Source organism: Temnothorax longispinosus, chromosome 9, assembly GCF_030848805.1.
Source record: "Temnothorax longispinosus isolate EJ_2023e chromosome 9, Tlon_JGU_v1, whole genome shotgun sequence".
In the NCBI taxonomy this organism is placed as follows: Eukaryota; Metazoa; Arthropoda; class Insecta; order Hymenoptera; family Formicidae; genus Temnothorax; species Temnothorax longispinosus.
Window position 1 is genome coordinate 15,317,548 of NC_092366.1, and position 27,014 is coordinate 15,344,561.

Consider the following 27,014-nt stretch of genomic DNA (forward strand, 5'->3'; position numbering starts at 1 on the left):
CCGATTGTGTAAACTGATGCAAGTTAATATTTTGCCAACTATACATACAACTATCGGTCGATTACAGCTGGATGCGATTATTTATATAAGAAATAGGTATATAGTTAATTTTAAGTAGAAAAATAAAAGAAATAAAATATCGATGGAAATATACTCGATCCGCTACACCGGCGTTATTCGCAATATCGCTTTGCGTCCGAAGAACGCTCGGGGAAAAACACGAAGCCGAATGAGAGAAAAAAAAGGAGTATCGAGCTGTAATGCGCTTATAATTAATTTCCGCGTAATTAGAGGACGTTGGCACGGACGCGGATGGCACGGCGGTTATCTCGGTCGGACGATCGTTACACGGCAAGCCTGTGGACGGAGGCTGCACAATGAGCTGGAGCTCCCGTTATTATAATACATCGGAGAAAATTAATATACGCCAGGCGCAATCGGTATCTCATCGCTCGAAATAGGCAGCAACTTCCTAAGTACAAACGGAAATTATTACCCAAGCGTTTGAACGCGTTAAGAATTATCACGTTCTACGCTGCGGTGGTTGCACGAATGACAATAGTCATGCTACGTGATTTAGAAATGATTCAATCGTGTGTCTTTACGTAATTTTTTAAAAATGTGCTTGAAAGTTATAGAGCCGTATAACGTTAACAGTCTTCATGAATGCGTCGATGGTAGCAGATTCACGATAGTCTATTTCGGTATGTAATTTCGTTGACGGACTTGACGAGAGTGAGCGATGTAAATGCTGGACGTATATGGATGGCGCACGATTTGACCTCGCTCGGTTGAACTCTCGTCGTGCGACGCGCTGTAAATCATCAAGGCCCACTGTAGTAGCGATACGAGTCTGAGCAGTTTGATGGCCGCGGCTCATTGACGCGGTTCCTCGAGAGAGAGATGCCCCTCCATTCACAGGATTCGCGCTGTTATCATATATCCGCACGCATTTAGACTCCACCTACCGCGGTTCCATTGATCGCGATCGCACATATCTTCCTTACCTCGCTCCATCGCGAAATATTGCTCGTGCGTTTTATGCAAAAGTATAGGAAGATCGACGATTATCTTGCCTATTCATATTATATCTTTATATTCGTAGAACTTTACTAAACTTTATAAGTTACACCAAAATATTAGCTGTAAGACATAAGGCTATTAAAATATTAACGTATTAATTATTGAATTTAAATTAATACGAACTTTATTTCTTGTGCAGAATGCACTTTGATTTCTTAGATTTTGATCGAAACGGACGGGTAGTGTGGAAGTATATTGAATGGAGAAGACACGTGAAATAATTAATGCGCGTCTTTTATTATAAACCGTTTTCCTAATTTTGGAGTAATATAAGCGCATGGCAATATATAGTCGGCGTGATATATTCTAATCATGTACTTATCGTTTGATCGAATGAACTTATTGAGGCTAGCTTACTTCAGTTTGCCTCTCGCTACCACGAATAACTCTAGCGGTGAACTATGATATTAATTCCGTTTCGTTTACTGATTTAGACGATATCGATTTTAACTGCTAATTCATGACATTTGATTGAACTCGTGCGATTGTAAAAGTTGTATATTTAACATCTAGTGAGTTCTATGTTTTCTACAAAAATTATTTGTCGTAGCTGTCTGATCGAGAGATTTTGCCATTTTATTTAATCCATCTTAGATTCTTTTCACATGGACTCTGATATAGTATTATATTTCGATAATTTACAACTATCAAATCGCGTAGGTCTTCGATTCGTCGTTGGAACCATTTACCTACCGCGATCCGCCTACTAGAGTAGCAACTTCCACTCTTTCTCCCTCTCTTTCTCGCCTCCGTCGTTCGGTGCTTCTGCTGGCTTGCTGAGATCGTGGATAACAGTTATTAGAGGCTTTTTATAATGCGCGTGTATCTTCCGTCCCTTTCGTTTTAACGGCCCTTTCGCTACTTCTCGCTCCCGCTATCTTGCTCGTCCTACCGTTTTGCACCAACCATCGACCAGCGAGCGAGCAACCATCGTGGAAGCAAAAGAAAGGCGGACGAATGTCGGGAGAGTGAGAAAGAGAGAGTCGCTTTTCTAGAGTTCGACATGCATCCACGTAAATGTATGCGTAGGACACTCCCCGATGCTTGATTATATATAATTATCGGCATTTTAATAACTAATCATTTTCCCCGCTCCTTCTTCCACCGCATTTCTGCGGAGAAAGGAGCAGCTTCCGACGATGAACGCCGCTACCGTATCTCCGGCTTCTTTCGCTTCCTCTTCGGGGTGCATCTTCGTTAAGCACACGACCGACCGGCTAGTCTTTCTATCGTTTCCACTTTGTGCTCCGTTAAAATCTTAATTACATACATGTCGAATAAATATCTTAACGGATTCATTCGATAACGTCGTTTTTCTCGACTGCAATATCAGAATATTTGAGTATAGGCGATATTATGAGAATGTATGTGTACTCGATTAAAATAATACTTATTATTGCGTCAAAAATATGTTTCGATCATGATGTATGTACCTACAACTCGAGATATAGATTATATTTTACATCGCTCTGTTTCTTTTTTACGTCTAGTAAAGTTATCTTTACGCGAACAGTGTAAAAATTTATCTCAGTTTTTTAAATGGATAAATGCGAACAATATGATTTAATTTGACATAATTTTTATTTTTTTACTACATACTAAACGAACGTAAATTACAAGATTTTAAGAAGGCAATTTATGTATATATATGTTGCGATGAAAGGTATTCTAGAGTCGTGTCCTATTATCATTTTTAGAATCTTTAACACGTTGGATAAGTGCGAGATATTATTTCGACAAATAAAATGACGTGAATGATAATTAAAAATATTGAATCAGTGTGGTACTCGCTCAACAGAGTTTATATTGTGCTTCGTGAAGAACATAAAAAAATTTACTGGATTGTACTGCGGCTGAAAGGGCGACTGTTGAAATCCCGTAAATATTCCCGAGTGTAATTAAAAGCTATCGATTTGTCGTAAGCCGCGTAATTGCACGAGTTACTACGCGCTTCGAATAATCGCTCCGAACCCCACCGGTCGCCGCTTGCACCCGGTCCGAAAACTTGGTTGGGGCCGCGTCGCCGGAGATAACGGAATATTTACATATTATCGCGGAACACCGACCCCACGCGATCTACCTACGTCTCCCACGGTGAACTAGTCAGCCTCATGGGGTAAAGACTCGCGCGCCATTATAGATTTCGGATATCATTGCGTAGGGACGAGCATTGTAGTCGCCCTGTGATAAGTTAAGGTTGACTTTACAGCGTAAAAAATAGATTCAAATTGCATTTTTTAATCGAAATTTATTTATCGGAAGGAGAAAGAGAGATAAATGACGGATTGTAAGAATGGTTGATCGAAGAATTTCATTCGATAGCTTTCAAAGCGATTTTTTAATTTTAAAATAATGCGTAAATATTCTTGCCGGATTGCACTTCGAGTGCAATCTTACACAAGAATTTTTATGTTGCCTTGAGATCGTCTAAAATTCCATGGAGAACTCTTAAGAGCAGACGTTCGAGCATAAAACAGTCGATTCTTCCATTCCGGAAGGAACGCCCGAATCTCTTTCCTTACATATACACTAACCGAAATTCTCAACTCCTACCGAGAACGCGGGAAGCGGGAGGAAGCTTTAAGGGGAGACGATCGACGCTTTAATGCTCCGCTCGAGCGGTGAAGTGGCCAAGCTTTATGAAGCACACACGGTAATGGTCGTCTATTCGTGGAAGGAGACGGAAGGAACGATTTCGGCGTCGCGTCCGCGTGTGTCCGTGGGCTCGTTCACGGGGTGTAAGTGAACTCGCCCGGGGTTGTAACGCGGGGTGGTGAAGCCAACTCGAGTGGAGTTAAGGGGCAGCTCCTCCGGATAGCTCTTCCTGCGGGAATAGGAAGCCCAATACTCCGCACTTCCGTCCCTCTTCCTTATATCCGAAGGCGCATAAATCACTCTCCCGCTCTCAGTTGGCGCTCCGAGGATGTCCCGATATTACGTAATAGCAGACACATCGTTAGCAATAAACTTATAATTTGTTGTTCCTCGATGGCCGTGCATTCGTAAACACGTTGGCACCTGTCTAGATATCGTCTCGCGTTCTCCTATATCGACTTAAAGCATCGCGAGAAACGTCGTTTCAGTGGAACATCCGCGGTGTATTTTTATTGGGATAATAAAGACCAGTTTGGAATTATTAATGCACCGCTATAGCTTGCGAATTACTTTATTCTGGTTCGTGTTCCGCTTCATGAATGAACATTTATTGAGTTTCGATTCGGTTTCTATTAATAGGATCATCAAAATAGTTCATCTGCGATATTCATTCGAAATATAATTTATTTTCATTCGTAAAACTAAATGCTCTTTATCATTGATATCGAATCACTACGGTTATGTTGCGGATGTTAAATTTAAAAATGTCGTTTTTTTAAGTCAGATTTTCATAAATGTACATCTGTTTTTTATTATCTCTTTCGGATCAAGTATAGAGAATCTATTTATACCTTTAGCGTAATACGCGACAAAGGTATCTTGAGAATCGCAAAAAAAGGAGGGATGTGTATATAGAGTGTCGTCAGATATACGGCCAGAGGGTGCAAGTGGTAGGTAAATGTAAGCAGTAAGCCATTTTCCAGACGATGAGGCGCGAAGCCCTGCACGTCCTCTTAGCACGAGTAATCCCTGCTTTGCCAACCGAACCGGCCGATGTCCCAGGGGATGAAGCCACCCGCAGGTGCGACTTCGGGGCTTCCTCCCCGAGGCCCATATTTAATATCGCTCAACCCCGTTATAGTCCGCGCGCATCGACAGGGAGTAACTTGCTTGGAAACTCGTTTTCTCCGCACCGCACCGGAATACATTACGATGTTGCGAAGTCACTTTTTGCCCGGCGATGAAATTCCGCATCGCCTCCTCGTTCGCGTCATAAAGACATGCGATGCTTAACAGTTAACTTTAATCGGTCGCACGTGGCTAGTACGCGTTATCGATCGGTATCGTAATAAATCCGTATCTGAGGTGAAAAAAAAACATGAAACGTTTCACGCCTAGATTAATTAAATGCGATTGTCGAAGTTATGTGCTGTGATTATTCACTTGACCCCATCGTGTAACGATGGCCGGCGTAATGTCACGCATGCATTTTACGAGACCGCCGTTTAATCATCATTCGCGTCACGCTTTTTTGCGTTCGATCTCGCCCACAAGTGTCTCGCCGAACGCTATGAACTTTTGTGACAGCTGTCAAGATTCGCGATCAAGTTAGAGCGACATTTTCTCACGTTCGTGACACAAATCCGTCCGTGGATTTCTTATTGTGAAGTCAAGTTCAACGATTCTTGATAAGATTGGCAATTACACACCCACGTGAATCGATAGTGATCGAAGAAAGGAGATGAAAATGGATGAAGGAAAGATGAAGAGACAAAACTGGCTGCCACTCTATTTTTCTTCTCTGTTACATTATTTTATTCATTCGCTAACTATTACTCGTTTGTATTATGATGAATGGCTGCTTAGCTTGTCTAGACACGATTTTTTATATCGGATGAATATCAGTGTTTGATCGCGATAATAAATATTAAAAATTTAATGAATATTAAAGATATATCACTAATACAGAAACATGTTTTAATGATGAGTTTTAGTTAAAGTATGCTGTACTCGTCTTGTTAGAAAATTGATAAAATCTTTCTATCTATAGGCAGAATACGCCCAAAAATACGCGCTAATAATATTAGCCATAGAAATGAAAGGAGATGCTTTGCCACTCGATTGCGTACGTGCACGATAAAAACTCAATTATTGTTTCATCCAATTGCGTGAATCTTCTTTATAGTTTCGTACAATCACTTCGTTTTTCTTTTTCGCTCACTTTTCTAGGTATGCGTTTTTGTTTTCTTCAGTTTCCGCGTGCTATTAATAAATCTTTTCCAACCGTTTTTTTCGATTTTCTCCCCGATGACTACTCGTATACGCTATCGCTCTTAAACAGTAAGCAGCACATTAAATTTGACGGGGTGGAAAAATGATTTCCGCGGTACGCAGCACCGCATTATTTCTGCCTTCCTTCCGCGTCGTCGACTCACTTTCGGCGACGTAAATTTTCAAGCCCGGCCGCTTCCCAAATTCTCCGCTAAGTCGAGCTAATTTAAGTTTCGTTAGGGACTTCCCGGACGGCCGGGGCATAAATTTGATTTCGCTTTGATGCCGCGACATGTCCGCAATGGTATAACACTCAGCGAGTGTTAGACTCGCATGTTACTTTTTTACTCGTTTTATTCCGTCGCAGTATACTTAACAAATTTCTTTCGCGACAATCGCGCGCATATATGAACCGCCGACTGTTTTTAGGAACGATTCGGTTGCCCGACCGAGTCAACTGTCGGTCTAATTTAACTGGACATTATTCGGTCATCATACGAGCGTCGTCACATAATTAGACGGCCGCGTGGCGACGCCTACGGCACCATTGCGGCGCGCCGAGCGAGCGCGATAGGCGCAAGAGACAATTTCATTGCCTAAATGAAATTTGAACGAGCAATTCTCTAAAATACACTTGGACGTGGGCTTTCTTGGTTCGGCACCCTTTCGGCGCGCATGTGTCGCAGACGCCAAGTCGAGATACCACCTGCTCGCAGGACGAACACCTGAATAGTCAATGATTCGTCGCGGTAATCCCGCCTTGAATGCCCAGCCTTTTTAAGAGGCGATAGGCACACGCTTAACGACGCGCATACGGGCCCGGCACCTTTTTAGTCACTTCTCATTCAGCATTATGCGTGAATTCACCTGTCGTCGGTATGTCTCGAGGTGAACCGTTCGTGGTCACCTTTGATCCGCCTTCCGCTTGGATAAGATCCAAGCGAGGCATTGTCAATGAAGAGGGCCGCTATTTAAAAATAGTATTGGATTTTTATCGGTATATTTATGCATCAAGATTCCATTCAATTCAAAATTAATTCCGCCAGCGATACTCTGAAAGAAATGTTGTAAACGAGCTAATCTAAACACTGTAATGAAAAAAACGCATAAAATACTGTGAAATACTTATGATTTGATGAATTGATAGTAAACGAGTTTTATCTTAACATTTATTAGCGATATAATTATTTCTTCTATATTTTTACCTTTCTTTTTTTATGTCACATTAAAAATTTAAAAACTACATGCTATTTTCATGCGAAATATGTTATATTGACATATACTAGTGCTTTGGGGTTAACGAACACACTATCGTTCAAGACACATCGCCATGCTACGAATGGATGAATTTTACGGGCATCAGGCTTTTCCCTTTACACCCTATTGCGTCGTCGCGGGTACCGTGTCCCTTCGTGGATACTATTTACCCTCCCCGCGGACGATGCAGCCGTCACCGCAGTCACATCCATAGTTTATATCGCGCGAACACGCGGATCCCCGCGTAATGGCCGCCCGTAAAATATTTATCACGGAAATTAGTCGCACAATGATGTATGCCACCAACCGCGCGCGCGCGCGCCCGCGCACGTACATACGTACGTACGTGCACTACATACATACAAAGTAGGTACGAGCGAATAACGAGGGTGCGCTTGCGGACGCTGCAAAATTGGCGTGAACGCACGTGCGTACGTATGCGAACGTGGCGAATGTGCGTGCGTGCGTGCGTATGTACCGTTTTCGGCTTGACAATACACGCCCGTCATGTCGTATCGACGACATATCGATTTGCCGTTTCGACGACCGATCTTTCCACTCTCGCGCGTCTGTCGATGTCGTTATAACGGATGGCTCGGCGAGACGGACGAATTGCGTATTTCGCTCTTTGACGATTGGTTTTTAAATATTTTTTTTTTTCGTTTCGGATAAGTGTGATGTCTTGATCAATCCTGGCGTGATGATGACGGGGAAAAATAGTAGATACATTTTTTACAAAACATGGTGTTACGCGGGAAAAACAGAAATCTACAATATATCTGTAAACGCAAATGGATTATTGGTATATTACAGCCATTATGTCTCTTTCATTTTTTCTAAGTTTTTGACATAAGAATAGAATGTATATATGAGAAGAATTGTTGAAGTACAGTTCTATTTGTAGAAATTGAAAAAAGGTGACCGTGACGTAATACGCCAAAAAGACCAGGTGTTCTCGAAATCGCCGGTCAATAGGACACGGTGGGCGTTTGCCGTATAAATGAGAAATGCGAGGCTGCCGTTATAGGACTGTGAGAAGGACATAAAAGGAGCTCGAATGATTACTAATGAAATCTCATATGACCGGGACATTATGCGGAATTACTGAACAATTATTTCCTGATCCGGATATTCTATCAAATAGAAGAAAATGAGAGTGATAGACAAGAAAAGCGGACGGTAGGAATAATCCTACGATTAACGAACTCGATAATCTTACTTGACTTGGGCTAAAAATTTTGTAATAAATTTAAGTGCTATAAATTTTTTCTGTTACATGTCGGCTCTACACGATTACTTCGATTTCACAGACGTTTCAATTGTTTATCTAATTACCGGTATCGCGTAGGCCGTAAATGATATCGTATGCATATAGCGTAAAACTCGTTTGAGGACGTGACTTGACAATCGTTATTCTACCATGCTGTATAAATGGAGTTGTCACGCGATTGTCGTAACGTCGAGACGGTCGAGCGTAAAACAAATTGTGACGGAAACAAGGTATTAATTAGCGATTCCCTGTTGTTTACTGGCTTACGATGACGCGGTTGACATTGGGAGATGTTTTACTCGCGGTGGCTACCTCTTGCTATTACATGCTATTTAGTCGGCGGTCCGCGGTATTGCGTTCCATTACTTTTACGACTGGGTCAAAGCCAAACCGTACCGGCCGAGGTTCGTGAACCAATTCGTCTCTTACGCTCGTGAGTGGGACGGTTCTCAACTTCGGTCCGGCATCACGATTGTAGATTGTAGTGGCTCGTAAATCCATAAACAAGTTTCATCCTCGCATTCAAATCGACTCCGGGGACTCCCGCGCGTTCATTTTACGTTCATTATAAATATTTATTTCGGCCTGACACACCGTCAATGCGGATTGTATTAGCGCGAATGAAAGCCGAATTTGGGAGAAATTTCTCGCGCGTCAAGCGAGCCGATAGCGCAAGTGAAATTAAATCGCGCGTCCGTACATTAATTAATCCGCATCGCCGGCACGTCGATTCGCGCGCGCGATAGCTAATACGCGGCTTGATTCCATCCGATACGCAGTAGTTTCTAATTAACGAGGCACTGCCCGATCGATCCAATAAAAGTGACCGAATAAATCGATGATACGCGCTATCACTAGACTCGCCGTGCGTTAAATCATTATCCTCGCGTGATTATATCGGGTACACAAAATTGCGGCACGAAGCAAATATTTTTTAATTACACGCTCCGACGTTAATCTCGTAATGACGAAACCTCGGTGAATATTTCACGCTTTCATTCACTATTGCCAATGCCGCTGCGCGCGACGTTAATTCGACAACCAAACGCGATTAAAGTTCCGATCAGATCGGGAATTATCCCAAACCTGGAATTTATCTTCTCGCATCCCCGCCGTGTCGTGTCATCTTTCGCTGATGGCGGGGATTTCACGAAATGCGAAGCGAAGCGGAAAGAATAACGGGAGCATCGCAGGCCAGACAGGACGGACGAATACAATTTGAATAACTGAGAGAGGCAAAGTCGCGACTCGCGGTTACAAAATCCACAAGGGACATCAAGTTCTCGTAAAGCCTTGACGTTTACCACGCTCGCGAATGCGGCATTAGCATCGAGAAGTGCCAGAAGTTTAGCTCGCCGTGTCATTTCGATGTCTCTTTAACTTGGTCCTCTCTCTCTCTCTCTCTCTCTTTCGCTCCTTCTACCTTTGTTTCTCTTTCCGCCGTTCTCTCCCTTCGTCTCCGTTCATCTTTCTTTCTCTCTGGGTTATCCTAAGCCGAGAGATCCTTCTGGCTCTCGATGGATTTTAAAATTGCATGCGAGGAAGTACCCGACTGCACGTAACTATCTTGCACGTCCAATGATGCACGCAATTGCATAAATTAATAAGTACTCCCCGACACAAGATGCTGCCGCTGTTATGCCGCAAGGCATTCAAAATTCCGAACGTGATGTTAATGCGACGACTCGACTTTAGTTTCTCCTCGATGTATTTTGCGCGCTATAAAATATAATTTTATAGCGTGCAAAAAACTAGCTGCTTGAAATTCCGATGAACTTGTATATTCGTATATTAAATTTCGAAGATAAGATACTATGCGTGTGTTATGTCATATGTTGTGTATATAGAAAGACAAATCAATAAAAAGATATTTCTATAAATATTTTAATCCATAATGAAACAGCTCTTAACTCCAAAATTGTTTGAGTATACTATTTTTAGCTTATTATGCATTTGGATTTGATATAAAAGATATGAAGAAATAAAAAATAAAAAAGATATTTATTGATTTTATCGGATTGTGTATTGGACTAATACAACATATGATTTCATGTTTAATTGAATTCGATTTATCTAAAATATAACTTTCTCTATAGTAGATAAAAATTCATCACAACTGTTCTTGAAACACGTTGCGGCTGCAGAACCGATAATCTATGATAATTTTCCATAAAATTATCTCGGCGTAATTCGCGTCTTCGTGTCTCGCTTCGAGTGTTCGCGCACGTTCTCCGTACGTAATTTAGGCAATTCCGGGGCATTTCGCGAATGAAGGACGCGCGTAAGAGCAATGAAGTTTGCGCATCTCGAAGACCTCATAGGTGGGTTATGGGTTGGAAGTTGAACGAGCTGTAGCGGAGAAAGGCGGCAAGCTATAGAAGAGCGAAGCGGAGCGGAGCGGACCGGGGCGGGGGTGGGTTCGGTCGTTGGGGTGCAATGACGTAGGGCGTCGGAGGCGTTGGTGGCGCTAGGTTCCCAGCGGCGTATCGATTCCTCGATGCCAGGCAAGGAAACCAACCCCTACGCCCCTTTCCTCTAACTTCGTCCACCCCCGAGCGACCGTGCCGGCTGAGCCAGCCCTCTCTTTCTCTCTTTCTGCCCATCCAGTCGACCCAACCACCTACCATCTGCGACCCCTCTCGTACCGCCTCGTCTTCCGCCCATCTCCGACTCTCTCCCCCGAGCTGCTCCGCCACCCCTCTTCTATCCACCATTCCCACCCTCATCACGAGCAACTTTCCGGATATGAATTAACAGAGTTACGGAGCCTCTGCGGTGGTCGAGCTTCGAGTTATGCGGCTTACCCACTGCAAAATGTCTCTGATGCCTTGTGTCTCTGTATACAGGCGTGAACACAAAGTATAAGCGAGTTGTCGATAGGAGAGATATCGCGTTAGTTTAGAATCGTTGAGCAGAGTCTCAAGTCGTTCTCCGACTTCATTTTGATTTATGTCGGTCGAAGGAGAAATTGGTTTTTGTAGTCGGGCCACGCGCGAGGCTAATAAGGTAATTAAATCGACCGATGCGAGAGTGTCATAACTCGTCACGAATGTTGATCATCATCAGGGAGTAATCTGTCATAATATCTAAATGTGCTAATAATCTAAATGACATCAACGACAGAATCAATGAATTTGTGACGTCAAGAAAAAACTCGATCATTAACAAGTGAATGTTTTTTCGGTTAAGCTTTTTAAGAAAGAGATGCTAGAAAAAACTCCATCGTCATAATATCAATTATATTTTTGTATAGATAAAAATTGGTTTAATTTATTCTTGACTTTTAAGACCAATTATTTTTTCAATCACAACTTTATCTTAGCAACTTTAAAGACACAATGTTTTGCGTGTTCAGTTTTCGCTGTTCTTCATTACGATACGATTTTACTTCGTATCAACTCCACGGACGAGCACTTTCGCTGGCTGGTGACAGATCGACAAAATTAGAGTGCCCTTCGGGCTTCCCGTCGCGATGCCATTTAACCCGCATGCAGTCATAGAAGCATCCGGCTGATAATGCCATTCCGCGGCACTAGGTTAGTGCAAGCACGCGGATGCAATGTCGAGAGGGCAGAATCGGGAGATCGAGGGGGGCGGGGGGCAGGGTGCCAGCATACCCGGGAGGAGAGGGTAGTCGACCGAAGAGGGGCGGTCGTAAGGGGGTGGTCGCGCAGAGAGGAGAGAAGGGTTTGGGGTATTAAATCATAGAGCCGGAGTGCGCCTGCCGCCAGTTTACTGCCGGATAAAACGCAGCGACTGTTATGTTATGGACCACCTGTATGCCTCGACCCTGAACTCCGCTCTCCGTTCGTCTCTCTTTCCCTTTCTCTCGCCCTCTCTCTTGTTCTCTCGAAGCTGAGATCTATATAGGTCCGAAAACAGCCCTCGTGCCCCGTTCGTACGCGGACGCGAAATTGCCCGGCAGTTCGTCGTCCGTCTCGCAAATTCCCCAAATTTGTCTGCTCTTGACGGGCCAATGGTAATGGCTAAAAGGTTCCAAATTTTTATTGTACACCCACTATGTTTCTGTCGTATACGGTTTATTGTTTAAAAGTGCTTGATCGTCGTCTTACTCAACAAATCGTTCATTCAGCTTTCTACGTAAGTTATTAAATAATTAAGATTTTTTCCAATACCTACTCAGACCTGCTGCATTATTTTTGTTTTCGTAATTACGAATTTTACTGCAATTAATTAAACCATGTAATGATGCAATTATATCGTTAGTGTTTGTACAATTTGACATTCATTAATTTAAATATGTATATAATCGTGTAATATTTAACAATAATTCATTAACAATAATATAATTAACTTTGTTTAATGACATCACACACGCGATATTTAACAAAGACAAGATCTATGTTGTGCTTGATATTGCAAAAAGCCGCTCGAAATCTCTTACAAACGCCGTTCCGTAGCAGCTAAGCATCGTGGAATCACGCGATTTCTAGCGATTCGCCGACGAACAGCGTGAACATGAACTGTGCGACGAGTAATTAACGCATCGCCCGATCCGACAGGTCTGACGTGCGCGTTTAGGAATGGAATTCGCGGCGGAAGCGGCCGCTTGGCACCTAGACTGGCGTTCGCCAGGAAAAACGACGTTCCCAACGAAGGGAGAAAGACAGGGAAGTGGGTTTTACGGTCGTTTGATTGCCCATGAAAGAAAAGCGTCGTGCGTTACGTGGTGCGTTCTCTCCGTCATAATGCCTCTCTCCTCGACCTTGGTGCCGGGGAGTTTTTTCTTTCTCGTTCGTCTCCGACGAAGAGAGATCGGTATCCACGATTATATTATAAATATACATGTAACTCGGTGAGTTCCCCGACAGTGCTCTCTGTGAACCTCCGCGATCGTGTCCGCCTATCCGTGTGTCCGTGCAGCCGGCACACATATGCGCGCATTCGTGTTGAGCCGCAGCCGGTACCATATCTGTCTCTACATACACCGATATATCCTAGGAAGGCAAGGCAGCCGACTGCGCGAAGCAAGCGAGGCGCAACCTTTCTCTTATCGCTTTGTCTCCCTCCGTTCTTTCTCTCCTCCTCGCTCGTGCGTTGCTCGCGCGCGCGGGCCCGCGCGCACGGGGCATTAAATACAATAAAGACATTCAATGGGAATTAATCGGGTATCTACCTATCTACCGTTCACTCTCGGCGTATTGTTGCGTCGTGCCGCCAGTACAACGCCGGTATACAGGGCCGGTGCCGTGACGCCATGCCGGAGCGTGCGCAACCCGTCTCGTTTCTTCCTTCGTTCTCTCCGTTCCTCCTCTCTTCTGTTCCCTCGCTTCGTCGTTGTTTTTTTCTTTCACCGCCGCCGACCGAATAGAGATATTCCGTAGCAGAATAATATCGCGGATCACGTTTTTTAGCGGGCGTAACGCCTCGCCGCGTCCTCGATATCGTTGCGTTGCGCTGCGTTCGCGTCGCGTCGTCGAACACACCGGCGTTTTCTACTATACCCAGCACCCGGCGAGTGCTTAACGAACCCGTACCCCGTACGCATCTTCGGCTACGTGGCTTTTTCCAGGCAGCTGGAACGCGTCGCACGGTTCGATACGCTACGACGGCGAGGACGTATCTCGGTCTGTGAATTTATTTCGCGGCGTTCGCGCCCAGCGTCTTATAATTAGACAGATATACATCAAAAATATCTCACTGCAGAATCCGGTTCTTTTAAGCACTTTAGGAAATTTACGTAATAATGTACGTATAATGAAGTAGCTAGCGTATATATATTTCGACAAATAAAAATTTAAAGCGGAACGTTGTCGTTTGTGGAAGGCCTCTTGATACCAGTCCGTGAATCATTATCTTTTATTGCTTGGTGCAAAAAGTTGCGAACAACTTAAGAATCTACTACGTCGCTGAATAGTGACAATAATGCTTAAAGTCGTAAACTCGCCGGTGATGTCAAGGTAAAGCGACAATAATAAAGTATCTAGATATCTAGGCTAGTGCGCGATTTATTCAGAATAACCAGAGCGACGCGTAGTACGATGTAATACGGTTAAAGAGACGTAACTTTGTCACAACTGTCACTCACTATAGCACCGTGACGTTTCGTATCTACCGACACCACAAACTTTTGCGTTCGCGCTGCACTCATTGTTGGACGCGCCGTCGAATTTACATTATTGACGCGACTCCGTTATAGAACTTTTCCCGGCAGTGGTAAATAATCCAGGTAATCGGCACCGTATTGTGCACTTGGTATGTATAAAGAACGGATAGATACGCCAATAAAACGGCGATGCCGGGAAAATGCGACTAATGGCGACACGCAATAAAAAATTAAAATTGGAACTCGGTCCACGAGCGGAAAAAAAAGCGAGAGCTATATTAAAACCATCAATGAACGTTACTCACGTAATTACTAACGAGTGGTGGATTTTCCTTTCTGCAACTGCAGATTTCCGGATTATTTCTCTCTGTTCATTCAAGACTTTCAATTCTACGTTGATCTTTACGATGGACGAAGTTTAGACAAATACATGTTTTCTCAAATAATTCGCTGTATAATATAGAATGATAATTGCAAGTTTGCCTTGGATATCGCCTTATCGACAATGAAACCGTTCCCATCTTTCTCCTCGATGTCAGTACTCTCCCTCGCGAGTCACCCGCCCTTGTCGTTACAATTATTATTCATCTTATCTCGCTCGATTTGCATTATATTTAAATTTAAATACACAGCTCAGTTTCCGCTATCCCACCTTCTAAACCTTCTGTCTATACATAGTTCCCCTCTCTCGTCCTCTTGTTGTTCTGTCATTTCCTTTCCGCAGTCAGCCCTCGTTGTTTGCACTCTGACAGACCTACCTATCTCACATCCCTTTTGCTCACTAAACTTGTTTTATGATAGTAGAGACTGTAAAAATACTGTCAAAGTCTGTACGATTATGTGAAAACTGATTCAAAATAATGTGTCCACTTTTTGAAGATTTTTATGAGATTTCTTCTTACGAAATTTAGAGAGAGATTTCTCCTCTGTCTTCCTATATGCGAAAGTATTGCACTACATAAACAAAAAATATTCCTATACGTGTAATAATTAAACACTTTGTAGTAAATTATACATTCTAATTCTTTTTAAAAATTTTAGAAGAACTTCTTTACACTTTCAATTCACACATACAAAATACAGCATGCATATATGATGACGAGTAAAATAAGTAAAATATTCCGAAACGATAACGGAATTGCGTTGTCATATGAATATTTTTAAAGTTGAAAAAATATCTATCGAAAGTACTCGTGGGATATTTTTACGTCGCAACATTGCAGCATATCAACTTGTTGGAGCGGAAAACAAGTACAGGACATATGTGAAAAATAGTATCGTAACATTTTGAGAAATATACGAAGTGGCAGGCTGTTATTTTAATTGAACGAAATTGCGAAAATGCGCCGTGCAGAGCGCGTCTCTGTACGGCGATAGATCCAGTTACATCATTTCCTTTCATTCGGCATTTCCGTTTTTCCTGTTTGCTGCACCGCAGCGATATCTTAATCCTTCGTGGAATTTTTGTTCTCGTCATAAACAGATCGGGCAAGCACCCGACCTGCCTCAATCGAAACATTAGCGGTGAAACGACGTCGTAAATAACGTCTTAAGTGTACCGTCATACCATTGACCCTATGCCAAGAGCATGCTGACCTACCAGAAGCTTTTATGTTTTGTCTAACGAGTTATCATATGTTCATGAATGGAAATAAGATAGATTCAATTACGTAATAACATTAGTCGTCACGTTCCGTTCTAAAATACTAGAATAATTTTTAATTATAAATATATTACGTTATAAAAAATTATCTTATTGTAGTAGAAAATTGTGATATGTCACTGTCACGAAAGAAAGGATATTTTTGTATAATTTCGGAGGGGAATATAAAGAAGAGAAAGGTACTTCTTTCTTTCATCGAGATGGCCGTTTTAGACGAAAAAGTACATCTCCAGGGCTCGTATTTGGCGATGTCGAAAGTGAAAGAAGGAGAAGTAGCTCACGATCCGGCATCTATAGAAGACGTAAAAACTGCGGGGATCGTTTCTTTCTCCCATTTAGGAGGAGTGAAGCGAGAGGGCCGAGAGGAGAGATGGGGGGAAGGGCGTCGGCGATAAAGGTAACGTAGGGCGTCGCGACGTCCGTCAAGCCGCGCCGGTTGGTCGGCCGGCGGTGTTCTCTCCGTCTCTCCCTACCCCGGGTATTCTGTGGCCTTCGGCGAAAAGGATCTTCCACGTCCTTTGCCTCCCTACGTTTCCTCCTCTCGTTTCTCTCTGGAAACGAGCGAAACGCTTCTCTCGGGATCAAGGAAGAGCGCAGACTCCAAACGGCACCGGCGACCCCCGTGAATGGCGACCCTCACAAACCAATCGTATTCCCGTTTCCATCCCTCTTCGCCGCCGGAGGACTACTCCGACGGGAGTTACCCTCCGCGCCAACCCTGTCGACGTCGTTACTGTTACCCTGGCTGCTTGTTGCCCCTCTTTGCTCACCCCCGCACCTCGTCTCCACCCCTCGTGCTCGACCGTGATTCTCTCTCCGGCAGGACGCCCGGCGTCGAGGACGATTCACCGTTCCCAATGTAACGACGTTATTTTCACGTTTTAATCGTGATCCGGATTATGTGGTCTGCCGAAGATTCCCGCCACTGATCGTCCATTTGGCGGTTTAAATCCGTCGCTACGTCGTAAACGGAAAACCCCGGGGGGTGCAATTCACAATTTCCTTCATTTTTTCCTCATCGATTTTCCTCGACTTACACTACGTTTAACATAAAGTTGTTCGTGTTTTAATAAGTTAAATAAATATAAATTGTGTACAACCGTTTTACACTAATCTATATATAATTTAATATAAAAAATAATGTATTTCAATTAAAATCTATTAATTTTCTGTTTTCTAGATTAATTTTATTATCTTGATAATTGAACAGATCAGAAACTTTAGAGTTTATATAAGTATCGTCAATTGTGTGTGTACGTATGTGTATGATTATATTAGATATTTTTATTTTTTTATATCAAAAGGAAGTAAAGAGCGGAAGATCTAAATAAAAGATAGTGTAAAATATTAATTTTATTCATTTATTTCAGCGCTTATCGGGAAGCGATTTTAAAACCATCTTAAAGAGATGAAAATAATAAATGTCATTCCATGATCGTAAAACTTTTATCGTGTCGATCGTGGCATCGAAATATAGCTCGACTGACTTTGGAAATGATTACGAATTCTCGGCTCATCAACCTTTCCTACTGGCACATGCTCTCTCGCGATCATTTCTGACTTCCTGTATTCTTGCATTTCCCGAATGTATATTCCATCACCCATACATACCTTCTTTATTTTCTTGGCTTATCCTTTTGGCTTATTTTCACGCATCATTTTTATGAAAAATTTTTATATAAAAGAGACGTATTCTTGATTCTTGAGATTATTTTTAACAAAATTTATTTTTATGTGTGAAATTCTTTATAAGTCAATTTGATTCTTTATGTTATCATTTTTTTGAGTGCTTTACGGAAACAGAGAGTCAACTTCACTGATCGGAATCAATCGTCGTCATCGCCGTGCAACGGAAGCATCACTCCGATATATTATGTGGATTTAGATCGACGCGCCGCGCCGCGCGCCGGGGACGGCCGTCTACGATTCGCAATTATTGTCGATGGCATTATCGACGCGCACCTGTCGCGCTACGTCGCTGATAATCGTCGTGTGACTTAACGTAGTGTATCGCTCGTATGACAGGTTTGTGCACGCGTTTCGCGAGACACGCTTCTGACTTATCTGCGCATCGGCAGAGGGGTGAAACAGTTACGTGTTACGGTACGCCTCATTGTTGCCGCGCTTTAAACTCGCATCACTCAAATTATCTTGGCAATAGGGATCGTAAATTACAGAATTTCATCGCCATCGTTGATTTCGCTAACACTGGAAAATTTATGAACCGTCCATATAAGACGACCATATAGAAACTTTCATTCCTCGATGCTATCTATTTACTTTTTAATCATTCTCCTCTTTTCATCCGCGTGCGTTAAACTCATTAAAAAGATAGAAAAGCATGTTATATTGACACAATGTCGACGTTAAAATTCTGGAGTGAAGCGTCATAAATAGGCGTATCCCGAAACAAAACAGCTGACGACATGATTGCCACCAACTTCATCACCCCTTTTTTCTCCATATATTCTTGTTTTTCTCATCCTGCTTTATTTTTCCTCTTTGGATTCGTTGAAAACAGGTGGAGTTTAAAAACAATTTGGTAAATTGCATCTCCAGAAGGAAGCAATACAGATAGAAGGTGTGAGAAAAGGCAGTGCTCGTATCTTTATTGCGGAACATAATGATATCAGCCTCGATATTTTATCCCGTTCGAGCGAATTAATGCAAAAGCGAGTGCGCGCAAGGGGGCGGATTCCGCAACGGAAATGCAAGAATCGTAGGAAATACGCGAGAGCTTGGTACACGTCAAATCGCGTTGTAAACGGAGAATGATCGTGCCACGATTCCGGCGGGCCCCGATCAACGGCATAGATTTTTTTTTATTTTTTAGATTTACTATTTCCTCGCGTTACACATCACGCGGAGTAAACAACATTACTTTCTTTGCGCGCGGGAAAAGGAGCTCGTTACCGCTCGTTAAAAATCATTGTGTTCGTCGGAGGGAACCTGCGGTATGCGGGGATAAATTTTGCCACCTGCGTGGATACTCCGCAGTTTTACGTCCGTATTTAAGAGGATAACGAACGCGTTTCGCACTTAGATGCGGGAGAGATGATCGCGGAGCAAGTGGCCAACGTAATATATTCCAGCCTTTATCGTAGCTCGTGATAAAATTAATGTAAAGTAATTCCGCTCGTATAGTTGGACTCTTAGCGCAGTTGCTGCATAAATTCGATCCTGTCGTGTAACACCGGGCGAATTCATAGAAGCGCATTTTCATTAAACGGCCGATATATTGCATCGTTTCAGCGAAAACGATTAACGAATTCCTCGGATATAATTCACCTCGCGACGGATCGTTTGATAGATACTTAAATCCTAATTAAATCGAAATATCGGCATAAGAAGATCATTATTATGTCGCGTGATCATCTTCGAAGTGCACTTATAAATCAGCATTATTTTAAATGCACGCACTTTCAATCGCTTTAACTTGTCGCAACTCCCCATTCGTGACGGGTGCAATTTATATGTATATATATATTGGTATAAATAATAATTAATTAATATGTTTATATTAAACAACATTAGACACATGCAAGAAAGATATGTAAAAATAGGTACCATTATTCAATGAACACATATTTGAGTAAATTTTACAACAAAACGCCAGTAGCATTTAAGTTATATCTGTCACAGGGCTTACGTGTGATTTTTTTTTTTTTTTTTTCCAAAATGCCTAGAGAATCGACAAAAATCCGGGATACTGTGGAATGAATAAAAATTACATAATCTTACTAGTGATTTTGCAAAATCCTAGGTTCTGTGAAATTATAAGTTAAAATGTTTATTAATTCATATTTATAAATATAATATAAATTATATTTTTATTTATAATTTTTATTCATTCTACAATATCCCGCTTTTTTGTACATTCCATAGGGATTTTGCAAAAAAACGAACTACACGAAATCCCTGCGACATATACAAATAACAAACTGCACATCGTTAAAGCTTGCCGACAGAATGCGAGACTAATTTGTCGACGGATCGACGATGGTAAATCTTACGATTGCGATGGCGGCATGCCTTTGCGTCTCGCGTTTTAACAACTCGCGACGCATAAATTAAGTCAAGAAGCTCGATATCGCGCTGAAAGAAAAGCGAAAGAGAATTTGACGAATCGCGGTCGTATTAGTCCGAAGAACGTTTCTCGTGAAACGTCGACGTTCGTGGGAACAGATAGCCGTTCATTATTATGCGCTATTAATAACCAGTCGCTTTTATTTTACAATGAAATAATCCCGAGTGGAACAATGATTAATTCATTGGACACACACTAAGCTGCAAATAATCTTTTATTACCGTAAGCAAAGGAAGTTCGCAATTAGATTTTTCAATGTTCCACTTGATAGATGGTCTCTTAATCAATACTATATCGATTACGCCTCGTTAGATCGAAGCGGCGAGGTATAAATTTCGATTTCGATCGTCAATGTCCGATCGACAATGTCGACTTCCGCGTTGCCGAGGCAGTTATACGGTCCGATTTTGTCGAGAACGTATAACTGCCTCTCGCCGCGGCTAGAAAAATCCCGGCTTCGGCGCGGCGCGGCGCGGCGCGCAAGCACTTCGATTCCAACAAAACGTCCGGCGCTCTTTTTGTCCGGCTCCTCCACGCCTCCACCTTCCCTTTCTCTTCTCCCGCTTCGCTCGACCGACGCGGCCTGGCTCTTTCCTCTCTTTTCTACCCTCTCCCCCCCGCCCCTCCCGCTTACCCCCCGGTCACCGTCGTGGATCAATACACCGTAGCGAAGCGGCAGCCCCGTAAATGTGATTGTTGCTCGATTTCTTGCGTCTTAATTGCCTCGCGCTTAACGACGTAATTACTCGACGAGGAAAAAAAAGGAGGGAGGAGGAGGAAAGAGACGACTCGCGCGGCGAGGTCGGCGCCAGGATCCTCTCTTTTCCCTCTCGATCGTTCCTCCCCTCTCCCGCTTACCTGCCCGTCAATCGCGCGCCGCTTCTTCGCTCCCGTTCGAAGCGTTCATTCCTCCTCCCACACGTAATCGTCGATGCCGTCGCCGCGTGGACCCCAAAAGTGCATCAGCCGCGTAGCGCAATCATCCCGCATCTCGTCGATGCTGTGCCCGAAGGAGAGAGGGGCGGCGAAGTGGGACGGAGGCGCGGGCGCGAGACGAGATGAACGGAACGGAGTCGAGCGAACGCGGTCTCGCGCCGCGCGCCGTGCGCGGCGTTGCCGACGGTGCCGCCGACGCTTTCCGCGTCGCTCGTTAGCTGGCAGCACGAGTAAGGCGTTGTTTGAACGGCAAGTACGGTAACGGGCTCGCGCGTCGTCGTCGGAGAGTCTTCGCGCGCGATCTCCGACAACTCCGACGGATGATTTCTCATGATCACACGACTGCGACACGATCTAGGGTGATGAATCTCCTCCTCGTGACCGCTTCTTCCGTAAGTACCCGAATTTCTTGACGGTGACTCTTGGAGTCTACAAGTTTTCTCCGTCTTCCTTTACATTCGGCGGTACCTACTTGTGAAATGTACGCCATGTTTGGCCGTGTCGCATCGTGAACGACACGATCTCTTTTCGATCGACCTGGCACACGCGCGCGCGCGGTCGTAAAGCGGTAAAGCGATTAATAGAGCGCGATCGTGTTTTATGTATTTTTATGGATGATATATAATTCGAATCCCCTGGGCGCGGTTCCTCGCTCTTCGCCCAGCGCCCGAATGCCTTCCCACCGCGCTCCGGCGATACGTCGTTGCACTCGATCGACCGATCGCTTTGAAATATAAACAGTGCATTTGCATGTTTTCCGGATTTAATTAGCTCCGATGCGATTATTAATTGCCCGCGGCCGCGGGAGTGGTTGCGCGTCGATACGCGCGCCGCGCCGCGCCGCCCGCCTCGTATTTACAATTTTCGTTCGTAAATAACAAACCGTGGCGATGCCGCGGGTCGGATTTTAACGAGGGAATTAATAATCCCGTCTGCATGGCGGGAGGCGAGATTGGGGACGGGGACGGGGACGGGGGTGGGCGCGTAAAGGGTACCAAAACGGGCGCGGGCGAAATTCGCTCTCCGTATAGGAGAGTCGCGACCGCGATCGTTAGGTTCGCGATTTTACGACGCGTTTAGAAAAGCGCGAGCTCTTTGCATAACCGGGTGGAGTGGATCGTGGATTTTAACCGCGCGGATTTCTACTCGGTGGAATTTTAACCGGCTAGATTTATGCGTTTCTTTAGTCCTCGAGGTATTTTGCACGTCGAATCGCGAATTAAGGTCTCTCCGCAAGCAAACGTTCGTTTTATACCATACGTTTCCACACAGAAGAAAAAGGTGTCAAATTAGCAATGATATATATTGAAATATCGGTATACGTCAAGAATATATAATCTTATAAGAATTTCAGTTTTTTATTTCAAATTTTTAAAACTTCGTTTAATTACATATACTTTATTCAAGCAAGTTTTTTTTGCGCGTTTAATAAGCAATATAATCTCATTTCAAGATTATATTCTTGCGTATATACAAGTATATCAGTGTTGAGTTGACACTTCTTTTTTTCTGTGCATGTTTTGCATTTATACATCGAATCATTTACGATCTGATTTAGTAGTGGCAAATTTTAAGTTTGTCAAAGGTTTAATTATTTTTGAAATATCGGTAATGATCGAGAAATATTGTTATTATATGGTAAGCTTTATGGAAATAATGTGGCGTGTAATCGGTATGTAAATATTTAAAATTGCAGCGTTGACTGCCAATCCATATTTGGAAAAAAGGTCCTCGACGCCAATCCAATTTGAGTTATGCATGCTAAATTATTCATTATCCAAAATATAATATATAAAAATAATAAATATTTTTGTTAATAGACGTGTTAATAAATGTGCAATGTCTGATAATAAGACAATGGGCCAAATCGCCAAATACGAGTTAACTCTAAATTAATGTTTTGGCAGTCAACGTGTTAAATTCGCGGTGTCAAATTATGCTCAATTTGAATCATTTTTAACTATTCCTATAGATCGCTATTGGTCCTATTTAATGTGTCGTTAACTTAACTAAATCAATGAAGTTAAAATAATATTATTTTGTTTTAAAATAATAAATTTCAACACATACGGTAGTTAAAACTAACAAAATATTATTTATCTTAAGATACTGATATAAATTTCATCCTTTTATATTTAACAGTGTATAATTATCCGTCGTTGCTACATGAAAAAAAAAGTCCGAAAGAGGCGAGAGCCACGCGAGTGGCTCTGCGCGTGATTATGCGTTTCGGCGCGTCGCTCGGACAGATTGGTGCGAATACGTCTTTCGTTTCGTCGAGCGCGCCTGGCATCGGGTAGTTTTGTTTTACGGTCGTAATTCAAGTCGTCGTGCAGGGTCAGCCTACCGGGGCTGCCGAGATAGTTTATCATCATTTAATCCTCCCGACCTGCCGCAACATTTTAAATCTCTCCTATCTCGGTCCCGCGTGTCGTGGCCGGTCTGCGACACATGCCCACGGCACGCACACGCGTTCACGTGACTCACGACCTCACGAGGTGCACGCGGCGCTGACGGAAAAGAGAGAGAGAAGGCACGCAACGATTCGTCGTGTACTATCGTTTCGTCGTCGCTTCGATATCTCTTTATCAGCCGTTTATCGTTTTTTCTCCGTTCGGTTCTTCCATTTTTCTAACATGAGCAATATTGTAAGTTTATCTTATGACCAGAAAAGAAATGTCAAACGAATACTCCGGGTATGAAATGAAAGAAATTTGACTGAGTCTGATCAAAATTTTATAACGACTTGTACATAAAATTCCCATTAAATTAACAAAACTTAACGCATAAAGTTGAAATGCGACCTCAATAATTTTTCCCCCTTGCTGGTATCAGCAGATTATTAGTGGTTTCGCAATTTTCAGTTTTATTTCTACATATCGTTAATCTTGGGAAGGAGGAGAAGGAAGAGGGCTAGGGAAAGGGGACGTCAAGCGCTGTCGATTTCGCCGTGAATTTACGCTAAGTGCAAGGCTGTTGCAACGACGGCGGGCCGGTAATTCGGAGAACGTGGTCCCAGGGCCTCGGGAGCGGGTCGGAGGTCGGCAGGCAGAGTGCCAGAAAGAGAGGAGGTTCCGCGACCGAGAGAACAGGGCGCGCGGTTTATCCGGACTCGGCGCTCCTCGCCTTCCTCGGTTTCCACCTTCCGGCGCGCACGTACACGCGGATTCGGCATTGTAGCGCTAATTAAACCGACGCGTGTCACAAGTCACGAGCGGTGACGTCACTCGCCATGATTTCTAACCGTCCACTATGTATAGTTGAGGCCGGACTCCGGCTTGTCCAACTGTCGTATACCCTCTCCGCGCGCGCGTCTCCATTGCGGGCTCTAACTCCGTGCGCGAGGCTATTAATCTAATTATATCCTCGTGGACATCAAGTGCCAACTGCATCTGTAATTTCGGGAAGATAAATCGTAGCGCGAAAAACTTTTCTGATCTCGCGGAGACGATCTTTTCGAGACGATCACATTGGAATTCACTGTGATAATGATACGTGCGAATTATATTATTTTATTGTATAAAACATCGGCCGAAAAGAATTTCGATTAGATAGAAATCTTTCGTAATAATTAATAATACATTCCTTGTAACAAAATCCAGTATCGATGATGTATCTGCTTTTGAGATTGTAAGGTCCGCTGTGAGGCAAAAGCATTATTGCATCGATTTCACCCGTCCGAAGATTAAGTGTTTGATTTACGATATTAATGCAAGTACCCACGCTGCGAGATCAATAGCGATTTTTATCGAATTATTAACCGGCGCGGGCAAGCGAGTGCAATGCTATTAGTTGACGCTTCGAAATGGTAATCAGTAAATATCGACTCGGTTAATTAAAACACTTTTGTGCATTTTATAATTGTAAATTTACTGTTATATAGGAATGAATCTAATAACGAATCTATATAAAAATATTCTAAAAATTAAATTACATGTACCAAACCGTCAAGAAGTCATGGTATAATAATTTTTTTAAGGTATTTTGTTTTAATTATTTCAAACTTATATATACCGCGTAAAATGGGAAAAATATCAACGTATTTTTCGAATACTTCCTTATACTTTAGCCAGATGGAAACAATTTCAGATTTTGATATGTTATCATTCACTCCCACTCGCACTTGTCTGTATCTAAACCTAAACACTCCACGAAGGCGTCGCGCGATAAGGGCTTAAAATGCGAGCAAAGTATGGCGCAATCGCCATTGGCGCTAAGTGCCAGCGTAAATTTGACTGCCGCGGACGAAAGAGTGTTAATTGTGAACTTACGTTTTATGGAGGAAGTGGGACTCGCCAGGAGAAGGCGCGACGGCGGGTAGCATGGCGCGCATTACCGAAGCCTGGCGTTCTCAGCTGTCGTCGTTGAATTACGTTAACACCTTTGTTCGATCTTATCGTCGGTTGACCAGCGGGACCCGTCGACCGTTTCCATTACGCGGTTTCTTGCCATTACACGTTTAATGATAATCTCGCATCCGCATGCTGCAAAACGACGGCGTCGTTCGCGTTCGCAAACGGGGAAATTCACTCGCACACACTTAGCCGCACGACTATTAAAGCGAGTACCTTATCGCTTCACTATCTTTATTTCCGCTAATAAGAATCATCCCTCCTTTTCTCGATTTAGATAATGCGCGTCCGATACGATCGTACAGCGTTTCGATCTGATCGTAATATTCTTCGTACATTTTTTTACACTCTCCTGATAATCGTGCGGATGAATTCACGCGCGCATAAGCGAAGACGCATATTATTATCCGTAAAACTGGAATAATTACATGCGTTGCGATAATGTCCAACTGTCACTTTGTTCAATATCCGCGCATGATTTTACGACAGTAATATAATTCTCAGGTGCTGTGAGTTATCGTGCGTGTATACGTTATGGACTCTCTCTTTTCGCGGACGCAAGAATTTTCTGTACGATTAGAAAATTGCGTAACACGTTGTTTAAAATTAATTACTATGTATATCGCTTGCGCTTAGTGAAGTCGTCCGGCTCGTTCGCGACATCGTCCCGTACCGGCTGTTACAAACAGCATCCTGTTTATCAATAATTTGAATTTGAAAGACGCACCGAGAGACGGCGAGTTTGCAAGCCGCAACAAATTACGTCTATCGGGCATCATTAATCACTCGGCATCTCCGACATCTGCGAACGCAGACCTCCGCCCGTCGCCCTTTACTTACCGAAGAAAGACGGTGTTTCTGCTCGCAAATGGAAAATAGGAATGGCGTCACGACCGCCCAACAACCTTGAAACACTATCCGTTTATTCCACACAATTAGATTTTAATCGAGAAAAAGAGCGATTTCTCTTATTTTAATTTTGACTCGCTTTGCTCATACATTCGTTTGCATAAACTTGCGTAAAAATTTCAAAACAAAAGTATCGATATTCAAAGAACGGTTATTGAGGCTTACGATTTGATGCGTGAAAATCTTGAATAATCTTCCAGCATCTTCACAAGAAAACAGGCTATTAAACCTTGTTATTTAAATGAGTTGGTTTACCACCAGCATTATTACCGTAAATCGCGCAAACATCCGATTCGCCTCGAGCCGCGAAGCGAGGGTAGTTTTAATTAAGATAAGTGAGTTCGAGGTGTCGACGGTAAGGATTATTCGAAAATAATTTCGACGGACGTATATAACGACACGCCCGGTTTATCCAGCGTGCTGATCTACGGATTACTTTCGGCCGAAGAGAGAGGATACCTATCCCGAATAAATTACGCGCCGGTAACGTCGGTGGGTGGTGGTGGCGGTGGTGGTGGCGTGGA

General features: G+C 43.2%; 2 long non-coding RNA genes across 4 annotated transcripts in view; one reads left to right on the forward strand and one right to left on the reverse strand.

Moving 5' to 3' along the window:
* Positions 1–21,338, reverse strand: part of LOC139818572 (uncharacterized) — a 42,419-nt gene extending 21,081 nt beyond the window's left edge. The window contains exon 1 of the long non-coding RNA XR_011733448.1: positions 21,152–21,338. This is a non-coding gene — a long non-coding RNA (uncharacterized lncRNA). The remainder of the gene's footprint in view (positions 1–21,151) is intronic.
* Positions 21,339–21,474: 136 nt separating this feature from the next.
* The window catches only part of LOC139818571 (uncharacterized), a 187,820-nt gene continuing 182,280 nt past the window's right edge, over positions 21,475–27,014 (forward strand). For 2 of the 3 annotated variants that reach the window (XR_011733445.1, XR_011733446.1), the window contains exon 1: positions 21,477–21,621. This is a non-coding gene — a long non-coding RNA (uncharacterized lncRNA). Of the gene's footprint in view, positions 21,622–27,014 lie in introns of all 3 variants that reach the window. The other variant, XR_011733447.1, reaches the window with a different exon arrangement.